The sequence below is a fragment of the Halichoerus grypus genome, chromosome 5 (assembly GCF_964656455.1).
Source record: "Halichoerus grypus chromosome 5, mHalGry1.hap1.1, whole genome shotgun sequence".
Taxonomy (NCBI): Eukaryota; Metazoa; Chordata; class Mammalia; order Carnivora; family Phocidae; genus Halichoerus; species Halichoerus grypus.
In genome coordinates this window covers 7,559,285-7,581,559 of record NC_135716.1, presented here as the reverse complement: position 1 = coordinate 7,581,559, position 22,275 = coordinate 7,559,285, and the positions used below count along the sequence as shown (strand labels likewise).

At 47.3% G+C, this 22,275-nt stretch overlaps 1 long non-coding RNA gene across 14 annotated transcripts in view; it reads left to right on the top strand.

Moving 5' to 3' along the window:
* The first annotated feature begins 292 nt into the window (after window positions 1–292).
* The window catches only part of LOC144381813 (uncharacterized), a 40,473-nt gene continuing 18,490 nt past the window's right edge, over window positions 293–22,275 (top strand). For 2 of the 14 annotated variants that reach the window (XR_013447658.1, XR_013447656.1), the window contains exons 1-7: window positions 11,573–11,803; window positions 12,023–12,724; window positions 12,849–12,884; window positions 14,512–14,621; window positions 15,041–15,120; window positions 15,627–15,683; window positions 17,392–17,571. This is a non-coding gene — a long non-coding RNA (uncharacterized LOC144381813). Of the gene's footprint in view, window positions 427–1,908; window positions 2,050–3,383; window positions 3,489–5,326; window positions 5,396–5,799; window positions 5,987–8,257; window positions 8,333–11,572; window positions 11,804–12,022; window positions 12,725–12,848; window positions 12,885–14,511; window positions 14,622–15,040; window positions 15,121–15,626; window positions 15,684–16,403; window positions 16,628–17,391; window positions 18,972–22,275 lie in introns of those variants that run through there. The other 12 variants (XR_013447663.1, XR_013447664.1, XR_013447665.1 and 9 more) reach the window with 12 other exon arrangements.

Sequence of the window (22,275 nt, the reverse complement as noted above, 5' to 3'; positions counted from 1 at the left end):
GGTGCAGACCCCCAGCAGCAGGGCCGCGCATATCAGGAGAGTTCCAGGAGGAAGAATCAGGGCCTTACTACTCCCTCGTTACTTGAGACCCAGCAGCTGCCTTTGCCTGTCAAGGAACATTCCCTCCACCCAGAGAAGGAAAAGGGATTTTAAGAGCTAAGGGAAAGCTATCACCACCTAGTGACACTGGTGCAAATGTATCTATTTTTTCAGGACAGATTTTCTCCCCCTCCTTGAAGGGAACTTTAGCTTTGATATATAAAACATGAAATGAGTTTTTGTGCTTGCGTGGGAAAGATTTGCAGAGAGGCAGGGGAAGGAGAGACATGGAAATGGAGAAGGAGGGAAGAAGTGGACAGACAGAGCGACAGAGAGCAAATAGCCCTGTCCAGGATGGCGCTAAGGCGCTTGTCTAGGGAGCCGACGGTCAGCGGCGGGGAGGCCCGGAGAGGGGGCTAGGGTCTCAGGCAGGTAAGCCCAGCCCGGGGCGAATTCACTGCTGTGACTCTCAATTTAGTTGGAAGGGAGAGGCTGAGAAGACCTCGGGAGAATATTGGTAACAACTTCACAGCAAAACAAAAGTTGATTTGTATATTTAATTTCTTGAATGGTTTGGTAAATGTTACATACAAAATTATTTTGTAAAGGCATGCCTTGTTCTTTTTTTTTTTTTTTAAAGATTTTATTTGAGAGAGAGAGAGAGAGAGCAAGAGAGCATGAGCAGGGGGAGGGGCCCAGAAGGAGAGGGAGAAGCAGATTTCCTGCTGAACAGAGAGCTGATTTGGGGCTTGATCCCAGGACCCTGAGATCATGATCTGAGCCGAAGGCAGACACTTAACCCAACTGAGCCACCCAGGCATCCCTTGCCTTGTTCTTCTACTGTGCATAAAGAGCATAGGACCAGTGCATGGCCAGCTAGAGGCAGGTGTCCCATGTCACCTTGTCAGCTCGCGGATGAGAAGCCACCCTGGGCTCTAGACCTGGTCTGATGCTCGGTGCTGCCACTTTCAGTCTGCATGAACTTGGGCTAACTGCTTAGCTTCTCTTGATCTGCTTTATCCCAACCACCAGGCATTGTAAAAGAGACATATCAGGGTGCTGCTATAAGGAGGGAGATCGCTCTGCAGTGTGAGCTGGATTAGGTCCACTGGCTCCCTGGGCATGGATTATTCCTCCTCTGGGTTTTGTGGGTTCTGTGCTTATTGTCCCCAGCCCAGTGGGAAATGTGAAATAAAGCAGAACAGAGGCTTGGGCTGAACCTCTAAAGTACCATACAACGTGTGTGTCTTCACTTCTGTCTGTGTTTGGGGTGCTGACTGAGCATAGACACAGAAACCAGAGCTCAAGAGAGAAAGGACAAATTTATGACTTTAGGCAAATGCTGTATAAATTCTTTATAATCTCTAGAACCTGTTAGATGGAACTGGGGATATGGTTTCTAACTGAGGCCAAAGCTGGTCTTCCTACCCCTCTCCCCTGAACTGAAGAGAACCAGGCCTGCAGAGGAGTTGAGTCCCGACTTGTCTGCCCACTGGGGGGCTGAGAGCCCAAGAGGGCCACCCACCTCAGGAAAGGGGGCCTGTTCATAGGGCCCACTTGTTGGCTTGCCATTATTTAGCCCCCTCAGTATTCAAAGGGTTAAGGGTTGGGGTCTAAATCATTTTCTTCCCAAGAGGCTCTTGGGTCCTTAGGCCAATATTCCTGGGTCCTTAGAGGAGAATGGCAGCTTTTGTTAAGGTAGAGTCCCGGGGTACCCTGCCCCTGAATACGGTTCCTATTTGCTTTATGTGCATGTAATTAAAAGGGCCACTAATGTGGTTTATCTAAATTTGTTGTGTTCACTCTAAAAATAGAAAAACACAGCGGACAACTTTAAGATACTAACAGCTTCTAACATTTTCACTTGAGGAAAAAGATAAAATTCCAGATGTTCTCCATCATCAGGCCACATCAGCTTGTGAAGACTTTGGAAGAAGCCTACAGGCCATGGCCAGGAGGGGCAGAGGAGGATCTGGAGGAGGGAGAACTGGAATCAGGAAGGAGACCAAGGTAGGATGGGCATTCCCAAAGGTCTGCCTTCTCTACGGTAATTCTCAGAGGTGTAGATGCTCACTTTTGTCCAGAAGTGGGGGTTTGGGGAGTACATCCTGTGCTGATGAGGGCAGGGAGGCTGGGGGAGAAGGACGTGGCCGCAGTCTGTGACACCCTGTATCTTCAACCTGCCTGACCCTTTGCCTGGACCCGGTTATCCCAAAAGCCTGAACCACCCCTGTACATCCCGGCAATGAACTCCCGTTCTGTGTATCTCATTCAGGTTGAGATCATGTTCTGTGCAACTGGAATTATTCCAATCATTTAGAAATGACAGGAGGGACCAGGGAGTGTGTGAGACGGCTCTGTGGTGGGGGTCACGGTGAGGGACTGGACAGTCTGTCGAGAGCCCGCAGTAGGGTAGAAACAGCGCACAACTCCAGGAACATGGAGTTCACACCCAATCTTCCTGAGTCCCAGCGGGGGCTCCCTGGGAAAGCCAGTGCGATAGTTGAGCCTCAGTTTCCCCATTTGTACGGCGGAGGAAATACTGAAGCACTGATAGGGCTGAGGGTCCGATGAAAGGCGATGGTGCTCCAGGTGCTCCCACGCGCTGTGTACACGCACAAGCGCTAACCCAGCAGGCTCGCAATTTCCTTCTCTGTGATACCCGTTGTCTTTCATCTTGTTTTCTCCCATAGTAATAATGGTGATTTACACACTGGAGTTTTACTCACCCGAAATGCTATCACATGCCGTGTCTTGTTTTCTTTCAGTGCATTTTCCTTTGGATTCAGGTGGCTGCTGTGCCTAGGGGAAGTAGCTGGGGAGACGTGGAACTGACATTTAAAATCATCTGTTCTGGTCCGGGCTCGGTGCACACTGGTGCTCATTTAATTGTCTCAACAACTTTGTGAGGCTGGGACTGCCATTTCCATTTCCGGATGGGAAACCGGCTTTCTGCGGGGTTTGTGGTCTTGGGTCACGAAGCTGGCTGATGGAGGAGCCTGGATTCAAATCCAGCCCGGGAGGGTAGCAAAGCCCCACCTAGCAGCTGGGAGCCTCAGGGCTTCATCCTAGGAGAGTCCCTGGCTCCTGGGCTGGGGCGGAGGGAAGTGCAGCAGAAGTGTGACTATGACCACCTTTATCTGCTCTCTCTTCAGCCCCCCTGGGGCCCCTCCCTGTGCCTCTGATGTGGGCTTTGCACGCACCTTCCTCCTTCTTGCCTCCTCCTGCACCTCTCATGTGCCTTCCCTGAGGCAGTGGCGACAGCCTGGGCTCTGGCTAATTCAGGCTTCTTTTTCTGGGTTTAGACCCTGGCAAATCAACCTCCTCTTCCTCCCACCTCTCAGGAAGGCTGCTCGAAAGCAGCTGAGCTGACAACTCAGAAGAGAAAACCAGTCGCCAGCAGCCCACTTTCTCCGGCAGCTCCCTGCGGGGTAGCGCTGTCTACACCTGTAAGAACACCGAATCCTCTCCAACGGCTGTTTTCGGTTGTGTTTCTTTCTTTCTTTCTTTTTTTTTTTTTTAAAAGATTTTATTTATTTTTTAACAGAGAGAGACAGCGAGAGAAGGAACACAAGCAGGGGGAGTGGGAGAGGGAGAAGCAGGCTTCCTGCCGAGCAGGGAGCCCGATGTGGGGCTCGATCCCAGGACCCTGGGATCACGACCTGAGCCGAAGGCAGACGCTTAAGGATCGAGCCACCCAGGCGCCCTCTGTTGTGTTTCTTAAGAGAAGGGTTTAAACAATCCCCCACACATCCTCTTCTTAAGTGGAATAAAAGTATGAATGGGTAAATTTCCCTTGGGGGCTATGTTGGTGGAGTCCCTTCTGTTCCGCTCCTATCAGGACTGTTTTTCTAGATTGGGTAACTGCCTTCGCCATGTATATACACACACAGATATTATAATATTTTATATACGGGATATCACCTACTACACAGTGGGCATTGTGGAAGATACTGGGGACACGAGGGTGAATAAGATTCAGTTCCTGTCTTTAAGTGGCTCACGGCTCCTGGGGCCATAGGATGAGGGACAAGAAGGCAAATGGGGGCTGGTAGAGTGAAGAAAGCCCCGAGGTGTCAGTACAGGGCACCGTGGAGCACAGAGGGCAGGCGAGGGTGTCCCCTTGCTCTGGAAGGGAGCCTGGGGGAGTCGAGTCTAAACTGCAAGAGCATGAGGAGTCGGGGGCAGGGAGGTGCAGGGTATTCGGGAGGAGGACAGAGGGGTATTGTAGAAGAGGCAGCCTGGCCAAAGCTCAGAGACAAGAAACGCGTTGCTCTGGGGAGACCTGAAAACACGTTGGTGAGTCCTCGGTGTTATCACTCTTTCTACGTAGGGCTGACACTGACTCTGGGAACCCTGTGGTTAAGTGTGTACGTAAGGGAACGGGACGCTATCAACCAGCAGCTTTATGGCATTTGGCAATTTACAAATGTTTTCACTGCCAAGACCAAGGGGTCTCCCCACCGTCCTGTGAGGTGTGTGTGTCTGATCTTGTTATAGTTCCAGCTTTATACTTGGGAAAATCAAGACTTAGAAGAGGGCCATGTCCCTTCTGAGCTTAAAAGTGGGTTGCCTCACACTTTATATTGGTTTTTAGTTGCTGCATAACCAATTAGCACACGTTTAGCAGCTGTAAACAACCCACGTTTGTTATGGCAGTTTCCATGGCTCAGGGGGCCGGGACAGAGCCCCTCTGGGTTCTCTGCTCCAGGGTCTCCCCAGGCTGCTATCCATGGGTTGGCTGGGCTGCATTCTCATCTGAAGGTCTGGCTGGAGAAAGATCTACTTCCAAGCTCTCCGAGTTGTTGACCGAATTCCTTTCCTTGAAACACCAGGAGCCACGGTAGTTTGCTTCTTTAAAGTCAACCAGGAGAACAGCACCCTGAGGGAATCTGCTAGCAAGACAGAGTTTTGTATAATGTAACATAGTCACAGTGACATCCCATCCCCTTTGCCGTGTTTTATTGGTTGGAAGAGGTCCTGTCCATATTCGAGGGGGAGGATATTATAGCAAGGCATGAACACTAGGAAGTGGGGATCTTGCGACCACCTTAAAGTCTGTCTGCTGCAAACTTCTAACCTTTGCCCACGGGGGCTCCCTCCCCTGGTTCTCTGTGGCACGTCCCACCCACCCTCTGAATGACAGCTCAGGTGTGCCCTGGTTCCCTCGGAAAGACTCCCTGAACACCTCTTGCTCCTTCCACGTGTTGCTGCCTTCCTCTCTTCCCCTGGATCCCTGCGAGGTTTCAGACCCTCACTGCTGATCTGCGGGTCTCTTTCCCTCCAGGTGGGAGCCAGGCCTTCTCACGTTTGCATTCCCAGTGCCCGATGCGTCGTGGGTGCTCAGCAAGTATTTGTAAGTAATCAGATCGATGACTTAAGTGATTTGCTTCAAGTCCCAAGTCTATTTAGGAACTTGAGCCCAGTTCCAGGCCTCATTCCACCACACCACCACCTCTCCCTTTTCTCAAAAGCCCAAGTGGAAACTTGTTAGCACTGTGCACTCTCCTGTTAGAACCCATTAGATTTAAAGGGCCAGCTCCCCCTAAGACATAATGGCAACGGATGATAACACACAACATTTTCATCAGGTTTTTTACTCTTCAAAGCACTATCATATTCAATACTACAACGAATGCCTTCCATATCCAACTGGGTTTGGTCTCCTTATATATACCATAAGTAACAGGTTTAGAGAGATGAGACAATTTGCTTAAAACTATACAGACAAAACGATTGCAACGCTGTGTCGCAATCCAGGGCCGCTGATTCCTTTCATCCAGCAAATGTTTACTGTGTACCAATTCCGTGTCGAACGCCACTGGGGATGCGGACGTCAACAGGATCACCATCTGATCCACGGACAGTTTACACTGCCGCCTAGAGGGAGACTGCTGAGATTGCAAACATAACGAATCGACGAAGGCACCGATAAGAGTTTTATGCAGTAAGTGTTTGGGAACTCAGAGGAGAACTACATCACCCAGGGTGGAGGGGTTCCTCAAAGTGTGCACATAAAGTCCCTAGGAGGTAGTAGGTAGAGGAGAGCCGGAGGACGTTCTTGACAGAGAAAAGCCTGAGCGAAGTCTGCAGAAGAGAATGCCAAGGTGACGCTCTTGGTTGACTTAGGAGCAGCGCACAGTGAATTTGAGACAAGTGGCAGGAAGAGCACCTAAAGGTACCCTCTCTTCTCTCTCCTCTCTTTTACTCCTGTTTCCAGTGCATCTTCCTCTACTCAAGGCTTGCTCCCTCGGCTTATTCTCTGGAATCTGCTGCTCACAACTTCACTCTGCTGTATTTCCCATTTCTTCCTCATCTTCAGCCTGCCCCTCACGCTCTGTTCTCAGGGACTCCCACTGATAGCCGGGGCCAGCCTTGACCCCCATCACTCTCCGAGACCTCTCACCATCAGGCCAGCAGTGACCTCACGGTGTGTTGGATTGCTGAACACTCGCGAGGACTTGACTCCCGTGACTGCTCATCAGGCCGTGGGGTCCCTGGGCCCTGTTTCCTCACACCACACTCCTGGGTATTGGCCCACATCTCCAGCTGCTTGTCCCTGCCTCCTTTGTTGTGGTTCTCCTGTTGTTCTTAGGAACACTTCAGGATTTTATCTTCTGCCATCTCTTCATCTCAGAATGAGGGAAGGGCTGCACGTGAAAGACCCTGAGGCGCCAAGGATCTTGTTGCGTTTGATGAGTTAGAAGAGGCCTGTGTGGCAAGCGCTTAGCTGATGAGCAGGCCTCTCCCAGCTGATGTTGGACATGTGGGCACAACCCAGGCCACGAAGGGCCTTGCAGGTCATTGATAAGGATGACATTTATTTGGTATAATTGGAAGTCTTTGAAGAGCAAGAAATGGGAATGACATGATTCTCTCTGTATATGTAAAAAATCACCCTAGTTCTTCTGAGGAAACTAGACAGGAGAAGAACAAGAGTGGAGGCAGAGAAACCAGATGGTATATTTTAAAAGTAGAAATGACAGTATTTGTTGGTGAATTAAATGTGGGGACAACCAATGGAGAGCCTTTTATTTATTTATTTATTTATTTATTTATTTTTTAAGTAGGCTCCACGCCCAACAGGGAGCCTGGTGCGGGACTTGAACTCATGACCCTGAGATCAAGACCTGAGTTGAGATCAAGAGTCAGACACTTAACCGGCTGAGCCACCCAGGTGCTACCCAGACAGTCAGAGGAAGAGAACCCAAAGGTGCCAGCTCCCCAGGTCCTCGTCCCACACCCCAAAAGGAGAATGCCAAGGCCACAGGGGCCAGAGAACAGTGCAACACAAGTTGTGGGACATCCCTGCTGAGCATAGCTGTGTAGTTTTATAATCTCTTGTACCCTTGGGGGTCGGGGGAAGCCTCATACCTCATAAGAATCCCAGAGGTCGTGGGAAACTATCTCCTAACAGACTCCCTGGGGAGATGGGACGGGGGCAGCGATGGATTTGTAGTAGCTCCTTATAAGCCTCTGGTCCTCTCATATTCTGGAAACATCACAAAGTGTTCTATCAAGACTCACATTGGCGATGGTTTGAGGCTTTGTCTGCCCAGTTTATGTGGATCTGTGTAAGGTCACCAGGGCATCAGGGAAGAGCCCATATTCCTCAGTATCACTTATTACAATTGAAATTCATATGATTGCAAACACACATGGCACTCCCTGTGAACACTTACTACATTCTACGTACTTTACATGTACTAACTCACATATTTAATCTTCATAAAATTTCTATGAGATGGGCACTATTTTTGTCTTGATTTTGCAGGTAAGGACCCTGAGCCACACAGGATAACTAATTAACCCAGGCTAGTAAGGGATGGAGCTGGATTTGAACCCAGGAGGACAGGCGTTATGTCCGTGTTGTCCACTGTGATTCCCCTGGAGCTAGAATGTATGGTGCATAAGAGGAACTCAATAAATATCCAGGAACTTATTGAAGACCAAGGCAAAACCAGAAAAGATTTAGGGTTGATGGATGTAGGGAATGAAGGAGTTGGAGGGGGTCAAGGGTAACTCCTCACTTTCTATCTCGGTGATTAGGTTGTTTGTGGTGCCACCAATCCAGATAGGTCATTAAGGGGAGGAGCAAATCTGAGGGGTAGTCACTCTTAGTGTTTTGATTTAAAGATGTCTGCAGACCTGCTGTGTGGAGATGCTCAGCAAATTATTGAGTAAATAAAGAAAAATGAGATATATTTTTTTCCTTCAGGATGCTCAGAGAAGTATCAGAGACATAATCCCAATTCAGTGGTGCAATGACGCTGGGAAGTGAAGAAGAGGAAGGGTAAGGACACGCAGAGCGAGCCTCACATGGCGTGTAATCCTTTATCATCCTTCTCCAACGCTCCTACACAGTGTCGAGGACGAAGTGGAGCCAATGATCAGGCCCGGGGGAGCTATTCTGGTCTTGACACATAAGCAGTGGGGTGTCGGGAATTGAATCTATTCTGGATAATAGTTCTTCCCTGATTGTTCTCCCAATTAGGTGATGTCTCAGCTCCCTGTCATACCGGATTTCCTTAGTTTTTGAATAGAGTCTCCCTATAATAACCTGCTTTCCTTAATTACCTTAAAAGGCTGTTCGTCCAGCTCCTGGCTGATGTCGATGCGATTGTGGTAGTCAGTGTACGATGAAGGTGGATGTGAGGGAGGGCCCCAGATGTCTACGGAGACACAGATGGAAATGGTCCTTGAAGGATGCTGGGGTGGGTGATCGTTGTCACAAGAGATCAGACCTCCAGGGAGAAGAGAGGTCTTGGAGGATAAACACTTCTGAAATGAGGGCGAGGATTGCTTGCGTGTTTACTCCTGCTGTCCTTTCTAACTGTGTTCTCCTCTATCCTTAATCAAAGGAGGCAGGTTTTTAGGACAGGAGATTTTGAAATGGGGAGAGGACTTGGAATGGCTAAAATGGGCCCCCTGGTGGACATGGACCGTTCCTGTGGGTCAGGCTCAGGGAGACCTACTTCTGCCTCCCTGTTGATTCCTTGCCTCTGGGAAGATCACAAATTCTTCCCCATTACTGCAGGTCTGATGAGCATTTATCTTCATGCATCACACTGGCAACCCTGGGGACTTCATCTAATAAATGGGGAGAACACTTCCACTAACATACAGGGTTCCCAGTTCCGTCACACAGCAACCCTGTGGTTAAACTGCTATTTGTCCGATTTTATTAAGAAATGGATGCTCAGAGTGACAAGACCTCCGAGATCATACAGCTAGTAATGGCAGAATCAAAACTGGTTCCCAGATTTCTTGATTCCTGGCCCAAAGCCTGTTTCCACCACGTTATAGTGCTCTGGGGGTCCGTTCAATGACAAAGCCCTCCATCCCCTCTGCTTCTTCGAGTCTCTTTCCTGTACCTCAGGGGCTTACTACCTGAGTACATAGGTCAAGGGTTTGATAAGGATGTGGTGCTTAAAAAACACAGGAACGCTTCCCTGTGCCCGCACAAAAATCTGCCTGAGACGAAGATGAACCTGGCACATGGGTAGGTCTCATTAACACCGCACGACGACCGGGAGACAAATGCACGCCTGAACCGTGCCCTGAGAGCCCGGTGGAAAGGTGAAAAGAAAGAATGCTCGCAGGGAAGTCAGCAGACCTGGATCCAGGCTTGTTTCTTCCTTACTCTAACAGTATTTGTAAGCCAGGGAATCTCCCTGGGGCTCAGTGTCCTTGTCTGTCAATTAGGAAAGCCACCCCGCCTGTCTGTACAGGCGTGTGAACGAGCTGGGTAACGTGTCAGGCGATACAACGCTAAAGCAGTGCTGTAATTATCCTGGAGGCCCGGGAACCTGAAGCCTGATACATAATTGCTTCTCTCCACGTGGGAAATAGGACGAGACACTTGCTCACTTCTTTTCCCCACAAGGGAATAGCAGTTATCTAGGGGGCATTTAGTTTGGTTTTTAATCATGCACAGGTGTTGTAAGATTCCGACAGAATAAGAACCTGTTTGGGTGCCCCTTCACAATCTCTCCGTGTAGAGACAGAGATAAGATTATTTACGCCCCCTTCCATTATTCACAGCCTCTTGGAATGTAGAATTCAATAATTCAGAGACCATACAAGCTTGAGGACTGATGGTGAAGCTGATAGTTCTTACAAACACAGCATGCAGCAGCTGCAGAAAAGTCCAGATTCCGGCTCAAATGCACGTGGGAACAATTGCTGGATACCCAACACTCATCAGAACCTTGGAGAAGGGCTGTCCTTCTGGTCTAAAAACGACTCTCAACCACAGGGGTGGGGAGCATCCACAGCATCCACAGGAACAGCCACCCACCTCGTAGGAATCTGGGTAGGAAAATGTCCACCCTCTGGCCACCTGCTACTCTAAAGCTTGGAGGCCATTCCACCTGGCATAGGTCCAGACCCACAGTAGGTGTTTGATGACTTTAAACAAAGTGAATGATCTTCATTTCTTAGCTTTTTGTTGTCTATACTACAACACATATGGAACAGAGCTGTTGGGAGTTGGAAGACCTGTGTTCTAATTTGTCCACTTACTAGTCTTACTGCCCATGGAGAAATGTCCAGTCCAGTGTCCAGAAGTTTTCCAGAGGAAAGAACCTGCAAACTGAATCCAGAGAAAAAGCAGAGAAGCTAGCTAACGAGGGAAGAGATTTTCGGGGAGGAACGGCAGTGTGGCATTTGAGGAGGAAGAGTCCCAGGAAGTGGCCACTGGGTATGATAGTGAGGGGGTTGTCCACACTCATCTCTGGCCTCATAAATTCAGTGTTCTTTCTCAGGCTTAACCCATGTGAGCCCACCCAGAAAACTGAGCAGTCTGGCGTCTGACTCCCTGCATTTGGCGCATCCTGGGTCCTTGAGTCCCTGGCTCATACTCTGGCTCTGGTGTCCTCTCCTGACCCTCCCCTCAGCTTGGCAAGCTGTCCAGACCTTCCTCTGGCTCACAGAGCTCTGTCCTCCTTCCTGCTTGACTCCAAATCTGCTCTTGATTTCAGAGCTACCTATAAGTCTGGACAAGAGGCCTTGCTTCTCTGCCGGCCTCCCAACCCCATGGAAATGTCCACAGCTGGATGGCTCCTTGTTTCAGGGTTCACAAGGCCCTCACTGGTGACCTCCAGAAGTGAAATTTAGGTGAATCCTTAGTGAAAATGCTATATATTAGGAGTATAATAGTCAGCATTTTTGAGTTACAAGTGCAAGAACCCTGGTGATGGAACAGGGTCCCAGAAAAAGCCAGGAGTTCAGCCGGGCCTCTCCTCCCTGGGGGGTGGAAGCCACAGCTCTGCTGGATTGTGCACTGCGGGGAGTGGTCAAGGCAGGTTGTGGCTTCCTGGAGCCAAAGGAATGTGAGCACGGTGGCCAGGGTGAAGGATGGAGACAGAAAGGAACAGCCTGGAGGTACAAGCCCAAAAGAATTCTGCTGTGAGGCAAGAAGCAGGTTCTGTAGTTTAACAAAAATAGGACTGAGCTGCAGGGGGGGAACTCGGAAGTAGGTGAGGCTGGGTGGGCAGGGGGAGGGGCCTCTTGGAGAGTGCCTGCCTCCGGGCTGGGCTTCCAGGACAGAGCAGAGGAGGTAGAACTGGTTTGGACAGGTGGGGCCTGAGGGCGTGGGCTGAGAGGCTGGTCCTCCACTGGGGAAGGGAAGCGGTCTCTGAGATGGGGAAGGAGCACTGCAGATGGGTGCGGGAGAATGTTGGGGAACCCAAGAAGGAGACTGAGGGGCCTGCTCTGGACGAGGTGAGTGGCCGTGCCTGTGGATGCTGGCAGAATCTTGGAGGTGAGCACGATTCCTGGGAAATGCCTGGCTGTGTGAGGTGACTAAGGAGCTGGGGAGTCAGGCTTCCAGATGGGCGGTCGGGGAGGCTGATGCTGCTCACCGGGGTCAAGAGTCTGAACTATCAACTGCTTGATGGTTCAGACCCTTGACCCCAGCCATCTCTTTGACTCCTCAGAATGCTGTGCTAGGGAGAATGTATTACTCTTCCCCATTTTGCAGATGAAGAAACAGAGGCTCAGAGAGGTTCATGAACATCACCAAGGCCACACAGCTGAAACTGACTGAGAAAGGACTTCTGGTCTTTCTGTTCTGCCCACAGTAAGGGAGGCAGGTGCCACTTTGTCATCAGCCCATCCTCACCATGATTTATCATAAACTCCATTTAAGAACACGGATCCGCTCTGAACAATAATAATCACGGCTGTTGGAAGAGCGTTAATCACTCTCCCCTGGATGGCTTCCTACTGCTCGTAATTGACTTTCATTGGATTCTGGTCTTTACAACATTTATCACTGTGGGACGATCAGAACAAATACTACTATCCTGTTGGAAGGTGAGAATAAAGTTGACCAGAGTGGCCACGGGGCCACCTAGGAAGTTGGTCCCCTGGTTGTGGCTGGAACTAGATTTCTTCTGTATTTTCTTTGGGCCTCTTTGTGCCTCATCCTGCTTCCTGCTCATTCTGGGGTTTACTATCCTTGCCAGGGACTGATGAGGAGGGAGGGGTGACCCAGTGGCTGTGTGTGTCCCGATACCTCTCCGCGCTCAGGCCTTTCCGTGTGGGGCCAGCGCTGTCATCTGCACTCAGGGACCCAGGTGACAGGATCGACTATGGATTGAACACCTACTATGTGCCAGATCTGGAACAGACATGATCTCATTTAATTCACAAAAAATGTAAATTCCAACAAGCCTGTGAGGTAGGTCCTGCTAACATACCCATTTTACAGATGAGAAAAAGTGTGTGGCCTTGTCTGAATCTAAAGCCTTTCCTCTTTCTGTGCCCTCTTGATCCTGACCATGCTGATTCTAAAATGCTCTCAGGCAGTGGATATAGAAGATCTTCTTTTAACAACCTGGGTAAGAATTAGAAATATCACCCTCCTGGCTCTAAGAATTATTCTTCCTCCAACTGAATGTTTATCAAATTGATTGCAGTGGTTGATTTCATTGCTTTTCTTTCCTGATGGATTATAGATTCTATGAGGCGGGGACTAGCTTCATTTTGCTGACCATGAATTCTATGTGTCTGGGACATTATAGGTGCTCAATAAATAGGAATGGATGGATAAAGCCCATTTTATAGCTGCGGGACCTCTATTCCCAAGAAGTTAATAAAATGTGAAATCGGGATTCAAATTCCCTCTCCGCTTCAGAGTTGGCCCACTTCCCACTCTAAGAGATTTCGGGGTGGGGTGTTGTTGGGGTTTGTAAATGGGGAGGATGAAGCAAAGGTGGGGATGAATAATTAAATTAAAATGTCCTGCAGAGACCTTTGTGTGAGCATGTGTTGGAGGGTAGATCTCATAAGTTGAGGAGGGGAATTTCCACCAGTGCTGCTGTGCTGGGTGATAAGCCATCCCCAGGCCAGTGTGGAGGGAGGGGGAGAAAGCACCGGTTGGCAATGTCACAGGGACCGGTGCGATCCTGTACCTTTTAGCGTAAACGGTCGCTCTCCACGGAGACTTTAGGCTGTGTGGGGCTGGCTGCAGACTGCTCACCGCGGCCACGGGGTAGAGTGGAGAGACCCAGAGTGTTGCAGAGTCCCATCTCCAGCCCCGAGTTTGGACGCAGCCTTGTGTTCTCTGTGCCTTTTGGGATGACGTATCGACTCTTGGAGCCTGTGTCCTTAGCTCCAGCCTCAATTGCTCCTGTTTCCAACTATCTCAGCCCTTTCCAGGAAGGCACAGCAAATACATTTACTGAGAGTACGCCACTGGGACCCTTTGCCTCATAACTTTGGACCTCAGGCTCCCCATTGGTTTCCTGGGGATTCGATCCCTATTTTGTCAGGATCCCACTAACGTGCCTTGCTCAGCACGGCCTCATGTAGGTGGCAGAGGCCTGGTGAAGAGTGTTCGGCTTTTGGAGTCTGACTGCCGGGACAGAGTTGGCCCACTTCCCTGGTTCTGCTTTGTGACCTGGGGCAGGTTACGAATGGCCAGCAGCCTTGGACTTGCTGTCTGCAAAATGAGGACAGGAAGGATATTTCCTGTAAATCTGTAGGATGAAGATGAAATGAAATTATGAATGCAAAGTACTTGCCCACGTGTCTGGCACACGCAAGTGCTCAGTACCAGTACAGGCTTCATGGGCTTTGGGCTATTTCAGGGATGAAATGAGATAGTAAGACAAAAGCACTTTGTACAAAATCACGGGTTCTGCATTCTACCATGTGCTCCCCAGGACCCCATCATCCATTACACAGGGTCTCCTGAAGGAACCAGGGTTTTCACACCTGTGACCAGGTATTACTTGTGTTCTCTGCTCATAATGACAATCCACTACCTTGTCCCTGTGGCAAACTACTACTCATCCTTCAACGTCCATTAGTGTCACATCCTTCATGCAGCCTTCCTTGACTTTCCCAGGTACTGTTGGTTGTTCCAACCTCTGCTTCCACAGCGCTTGGGGTTGATATCCAGGCTTACGCGGATTGTATTGTCCTGCACTGAATGTGGTTTGATGTTGGCTTCTCCACCCACAGGCTCTGAGCTCTTTGAGGCCTCGCTAGTCAATCTTACTCACTTCTGGACCCAGCATAGAGGCTGGTATATGGACAGTCAGAAGTTCACATTGCCTCAAATTGAAGGTCTGGTGAGTCACAGGAGATAAGATGTCATTTGTGAAATTTGAAAAGGTTATCTGATCTTTTGCAGGCCCCCACACAGAAATATAACTGTGCTATGAATAGAGATTTCAATTACTTACTTTCTTTGGTTTAAAAAAAAAAAAACCTTTTAATAATGGAAGAAAACCCACCAATGAGTTGTGTGGATGTCTGTAATTTTTTCCTCCAAGAATTTGTTTTCTGCCTCATTAATAGAAACTCTCCCACACATTGTGAGAATCTTTCCTCCCTTTGCCGGGAAGGACAGTTAAGAAAGGCTTGTGCTTTATTTTAAGCATAATTGTTTAAAGCTGAATTATGGGCCACTGATAATCCAATTAGGGTCTTGGGCATAAATGTTTCTGCGTAACTGGATGCCTTTTATCCTCCATGGTTCTGACTTCAGAAGCCGGTTCTCTGGGCAACAGCACATCTCCCTGTGCGAGACAGTGGCACTGTCATTTGGAGGAATGCTCTGCTCGGCAGGTAAGAGGGAGGGAACCCCTGAGAAATTAGACAGGAGATTGTGGGCATTATTGGAATAACGACAGAGACTTTTTTTTTTTTTTTAAAGATTTTATTTATTTGACAGAGACAGTGAGAGCAGGAACACAAGCAGGGGGAGTGGGAGAGGGAGAAGCAGGCCCCCCGCGGAGCGGGGAGCCCGATGCGGGGCTCGATCCCAGGACCCCGGGATCATGACCTGAGCCGAAGGCAGACACTTAACGACTGAGCCACCCAGGCGCCCCACGACAGAGACTTTCATGAAGACGCAGATGCATCAATGTCGGAAACAATGAAATCTCCCTGAACCCGTGACGTGAGCCCAGTGCCTCTCTCCCCTCACTGCTCACCTCACAGGCAGAAGACCAGGAAGTGAATCATCTCTTTGGTGCCTTGTGCTTTGGCCAAATGATGACCCTGCCAGGGTAGAGGGTGGGAGATCTGAGTTTGCTGCCGGCTATGGTGAATTTATACTCCTCCTTTCCCAGGCCACTCCAGAGAATCAGAGGAGAAGCAGCTGGGTGCTTAGAAGCGTTCCTTAAAAGGTATATTTTCCACTTCCTGAACTAGGTGACAGGACGTTTGGATCCTGGTCCTGGTGGTGACCAGGGGCCACTGCATTAACCTCACAGATCCTCAGTGTCTTCGCTGGGAATGGGAAGGAGATGGGTTAGAATCAAGGGTCATGAACCATCAGCCCAAGGCCAAATCCAGGCTTCAGCAATGTCTGTTTGGCCTCTATAGTATCCAGAATGATTTTTGAGTTAATTGCCAGCATTTAAAACTCAGAATAGTTTTCATAAAAAATAAGATTTCTGCCTTCTGTCGATAATGGGGGAAATCTAGAATTCCTGGGCCCACATTTTTGCACAAAGTTGGAGCTCAACAAGTCTTTCACTGAGGGTCCTTCCTTCCCCACAATCCCCACCACTCCCTGTTGTCTGACACGGGGTTTATTTCACTCATTGATACAATCTGCCCAGCCCCTATAGGCCTTTGAGTTTATGACCCCTGGACTTGGGGATCTTGAATTTCCCATCCAATTTTGTCAGTATCTGACGAAGACACATGGGGGCAATTCTATTTTGTCCTAATTTGAATATAAGTTCCCATTTTATGGATGCAGAAATTGAGATTCAGCAAGGTTAATGACTGTGCCTGTGGTCATTAGGGTTGTAAGTGGTGCAGCTGGGAATGGGATTGTGGGTTTCCTGACACCCAGCGAGAGGCTGTCCTTAAAAGGTATATTTCCACTTCCTGCGCAGGAGCTCGTTGGTCCTGTGTGTGCCTACGCCGATGCCGTCAAGTGATCTGCGTGCTCAGAACTATAATCAAATGACCTTTAGAAACCACCTGGAAGGAGCCCGAGTTATCACTTAGCAAAGCAGTCTGGAGAAGAAACTGCTGATTCAGACTGATTTTGAATCTGAGAAAAACCCCAACCACATTGGATACTTAGAAAAAATACAGATTCCTTAAATAGTGAGCACTTGGCAGTTCCTGTAGCGCATTCACTACTGATTTTAAAAGTATAAAGAAACAATCAGGGTGTAATAGTGTTCAACAGTTCCAAGCCCTGATTTTGTAAATTGTGTGTGAATTTTGACTCTGCGGCTTTCTGGCTTTGTAGCTTTGCCTTCTTGCTCTGTAACAGAGGGATGATAATAGCAGCTCCTGACCTCACGTTCCATGTGCGGTGACGCATGACACGTGGATGTCACCTGCTTTGCACTGCGTGTGATCTATACTGAGACCTGACCGTATGCCCAGTACTTGCTTGGCACTTTCCAGATATCCACTCAGTGGGGCATATTATCCCCGTTTACATTTGTAGATTTGAGTGTCAGTGCCAAACGACTTTTACGTGGCTTAAAAACATTGAAATGCTGTAAAATCTCAAGCCATACAATATTTTTCGCTACATCCCAGCTGTTCCTCCTCAGTTTTGTCTCTGTGCACCTCCCTCACTAAACTCCAACTCAAACCAGAATTGAGCCTCAGTTTCCCTTCTGCAGAAGGAAAGGATTGGACCAGATGAGCTTGCAGTCCTTCCCAACCCTGAGATTCAACGAATCCACAAATGAATGAAGGGAAAAAAGATAGCATTAAAAAATAAAAATACAAGCCTTAACTCCATTTTATTCCATTGCTTAAACATGATCAGATAATTAAAATACTTAGCTTGAGTATAGAGAAAATAGTTTCTCCCCCTTACACTGGATTTTCATTTTCTCTCTCTGTCCCCTTTGGAAGTTCACTCGTGTAGGACAAACACTGGGGACTGATCAGAAATCCTCCTCCTCTCCCAGGGCTCCAGTTTTGATTCAGAAAATAGTCCTGACAAACCACTGTTGATGACGATAAGCCCAGGGTTACGGAAACAAAAGCCCAGCTCCCTGTGTTAGTACCCAGCCGGCAGGAGACAAAAGGACAGTGAGTATAAAGGGGATTTGAACACATCCTCTGATTTTAAAATTAGTCACACGATCTGTTCTTTTTCCTTTTTTTTTTTTTTCCTGGGGAGATGATTACAGGGGCAGCAACAAAGGGTCCTCAGTGACTCCTTTCTCTTCCTTTTCTTTGTTTGATGGTGACAAAGCTAGGCTAGATGATCCCAGTTTTGGTGGTAACGTCCCAGGCACCTTAGTCAGGGGCCGATCGAATGTACTCCTCTTCGCTCCATCAGACCCCATCAACAGGTTGACCTTGGCCAGTCAAGATCACCGAGCTTTGTTGCAGCTGGCTTGATTTGGGGGCTTACTGGCCTGGACATCCACAGTGCACACAAGCACTGAGTTCTCTTGGTTCTTCTTCTCGGCCGACTCAGTCCTTGGGGGAGTTTGATGATGGAACAGTCATGGAACTTGTCCCTCCTGGCAGTGCCCTTGAGAGAGGTCAGCGTCTCATCTGCTGCAATGTGGATGATGTGCAGGTCTTTTTGTTTTGTTTTGTTTTGAGTAGCATAGATGCCTTTCAGCACTGTCTTCTTGGCCTTCAGAGTCTCTGCTTTGGCTTCAATTTTGGGAGGGGCAAGGAGTTCCTCCTTCACTTTTTCAGCACTATCTTGGTGGAAATGTCTTTTTCTTTTTAAAAATAACTTTCCCTGAATTAAAAAAATAAACAAAATACTATTTGTGGTAGAAATTTTAGAAAATACCAAAAGTTATTTTAAAAATTGTAAATATATAGTCATATATAAACAGTTTTATGTATATTACGTGATGTGTATTTTATTTTTTTCCTCTAATGAATATATACATTCATGCTGAATATAGACTTGTATCCAGAGTTTTTACTTTACGTGTGAGCATTTCTCCCACATCATTGTATATTCTTAAAATGACTTTGATGATTGCATCTTCCACGCATGGATCTGCTGCTGTGAACTCAGTCTTTTGTCTACCATTTAGCTTGTTTGCAGCCTTCCACCATCATAATGACACCACAATGACTCTCCTTGTACATTTATCTTGGCTGGCTTGCATCTCTGACTGTTTCAGCTGGCAGGCATTTCTCAAGACTTGAAGCATGGGACTGAGTGTCCCATTTGCTCAAACCAAAATCCTGACCACCTCCTTGACTCTGTCCTCTCCATGATGCTCTGCCCTCGGAAGATGTTCCAACTTACTAAGTGTTTGAAGGCTTGCATGATGTGGTCCCTTCCAAAGAACCCAGTTGCTTCCCCACAGTGGCCCCATGTCCAGTTTACAACTCCACTAGTTTAAACTGGTGTAGTGCTTCCCTGCCCCATGCTGTTTCACACCTCTGCACCTTAGCTTAGTGCTTCTAGAACTCTGGATATTTAGAGATCACCTTTATGATTTTTGCATTTTTCCATAACCGTTATTTAAAAAGTGGATTTTAACTTAGCTACACTAGGTGTGAAAACATGGGTTTGATGTACTGAACCCATGTGTGTCTGTGCATTTGTGTGTATATAATTTTTTTTCTAATTAACATGAAAATAAATTTATAACTATTGAAATAAAAATATAAAGGTTCTCCCGACATTACCTAAATTATCTTCCATAGTGATACATATGCCCTATTTCGGGAAACACTACATTAGCTCTGTCATCCTGGTATATTATTCCCTCCTTTCTTTCTTTTTTTTTCTTTTTAAATATTTTATTTATTTATTTGACAGAGAGAGAGAGAGCACAAGCAAGGGGGATGGCAGAGGGAGAGGGAGAGGGTGAGGCAGACTCCCTGCTGAGCAGGGAGCCCAATGTGTGGCTCAATCCCAGGACCCTGGGATCATGACCCAAGCTGAAGGCAGGTGCTTAACCGACTGAACCACCCAGGCACCCTCTTTTTTTTTTTTTAAGATTTATTTATTTATTTGAGAGAGAGAGAGAGCATGCACGGGGGAGACACAGAAGAAGAGAGAGAATCCTAAGCAGACTTCTCGCTGAGTGTGGAGCCAGACATGGGGCTTGATCTCACGACCCTGAGATCACCTGAGCTGAAATCAAGAGTTGGGCACTTAACCGACTGAGCCACCCAGGTGCCCCTTATTCTTTCTTTTCTGATAGACTAACTCCTATTCACCTCTTGAGTCCTAGGGAGACTTAATTATATGAAACAGCAAAAATTATACCTTGTGAAGTTAAAAAAAAAAGAATTAAAATACACAAGCATGAGAGAATATAAGTTAAGAAGGGAGTGAAGGGAGAAAAAATGTTCCAAGAACTTAGACTCTGAAATGCTAATGTGCCAAGTCAGCATGCTGAAATTTCTAGGAATGGCCCTAAAAGAATAGAAACAGAAGATAAAACTCCCAAACCAGCAGCTGGAAATATATGGAATGAGAACAATATAGTAGTTCAAAAAATGTACATTAATATAAGAAAGGACGGCAAAAGCAACATATAAAAGAGGGCAAATGGCACAGAATACAACAAAAGAGATAAACCTGAGGATATCAGCAAATGTAACTCGAGAAGTTGTTCCTGATAAAAGACAACGATTATCATTCCAGTTTTTAGACATCTATCTACATGGTATTTATAAGGTCCTCAAATATAAGGACATGGAAAGGATGGAAAAAAAAGTCAAAAATCACATCCTTGGCAAATATTAAATAAACAACAAAAACTAGTGCATCTGTCTTAACGTTAGGTCGAAATTAACATAAGGCACTGTGTGTTATGCTTTATAACTTTCAAATTGTGAATATTCTTTGATATATGAAAAGCAGCTAGATCCAAATGTCTAAAAATATAATAAGTAGTCACACTGTAGTGATCTGGAATATACATCTGTGAGATCGATGAATTTAAAAACAGCCTGATATACAATTCCAGCGACTTCAGAAAGTCCCATGTCTCAAGCAGCCTAGCCATAAGAGCCGACGATGTACTTGAGGATGCTGTGATGAATGGGTCTTTTGAGGACGGAGACACTGATGTAGGGATATGTAGGAAGAGTCTGTATAATATTATTTCACTAACTATGAGAGATGATTAAATGGATGTTTGTTTTAGATATGATTTGAAATACGTACGCATAATTGAATGCATAAATCTTACAGAATGGGTAGACGTTTGCCTCTGTGCATATCACCGCAAGTTTATGTGTCCATATTGGCTTCACCATTCTTTGGATACTGTCATTGGGAAATAAAGTACAGCTGATCGGGTTGTCTTACGTTTGGGCACATGTAGCATTTTGTCTTAAATCTCACAATTGCTAAGAGATAGAACTTGATTCCAAAGACTGGGTGCTTGGCACCCACCACTCCACCTTCTAGCACATGTTGGGAGGCAGAAGGGCAGAAACAAGAAACCATGAGACTCAGTGATGCCAACCCCATAAGGCAAGATGTGGCCATGGGCTTGGGTTCAGAGCAGTAGCCTTCCCGAGAACTCTGACTCCAGCCTGCCATGCAGCCTGAGGTCCTGGAAAAAAGACCTGGGTTCTAGCTCTGGCTCTGCCCACCACTCATGGGCTGTGCTACTTTGTTCATCATTTAATTTCTTGGGCTTTCATTTCCTCACATGCAAAACAAAGGGCTATTTTAACCACCGGAGTCTGTTATCTCTACAAAATGGGAATCCTATAACTTGGCTTTTCCCAACTAGTATCCAGGTAAATGTTTAAAACTGGCTTTCTGGAAGCAAACAAACAAGTTTTAAAAAAAACAAGGGGCACCTGGTGTCTCGGTTGAGTGTTCGACTCTTGGTTTTGGCTCAGGTCATGATCTCAGAGTCCTGGGGTTGAGCCCCACATCAGGCTCTGTGCTTAGCACAGAGTTTGCCTCAGATTCTTTCTCTGCCCCTCCCAGCTCACACGCTCTCTCTCTCAAATCAATAAATAAAATCTTAAAAAAAAAAAAAACCCAACCAAACCAAAAAGCTAGTTCATAGAGTTTTTAGCATTTGTCAATTCCTGTGGTGTAAATATGTCCACCTTGACCAATATCAGGCTATCAACAAGAAGTCAATGACTACAGGACTGGCACTTGGTGTCCTCAGCCAGGTGTTGAGAGTGGCTCAGAGCCAGCTGCCGCTCAGCCCATGCAGCTGTCAGGGACCAATATGGCTGCCAGTGGCTCTCACCTCAAACACCATAATAAGAAGGATAGCAAAGTTTGAACCCCTAAGTCAGACAAAACAGTTTGAGTTTCAGCTCTGCCTCTCACTAACTGTATAATCCTGGTTAAGTCATTTTGCTCTCTAAGCTCTAGTTATTGTACCGAGAAAATGGAAATTAGTACTTACAACACAAAGTTCATCCATTCACTCATTCATTCAACAAATGTTAATTAATCAAGATGATGAGTATGTTTAAGAGCTTAGGTAAATGCCAGGTGCCTTAACTTCTGTCCACTAAAAGATTTTCCCTATATTTGGTCCCTGACTGTTTTTCTTCTTATGCTGCAAACTTCCTGTGTGGTATCATCTACTCCACTGCATGGTCTGGACCTGCCCAGACTCCCTAATGACAGTCTCCCAAGGACCCTTCTCCTCTGAGCTCCAGAAGCTTGTATCCATTACCTGCTGCCCACCTCCTCTGAGAGGTGCCATAGGGTTTCCAACTCAGCATGCCTGCAAATGAACTCCTTAGCTTTTTTCATCCACTGCATCTGCTCCTCCTGCAGTCCTTGTTCCTTCCCTGAGGATACAGCCACCAGTT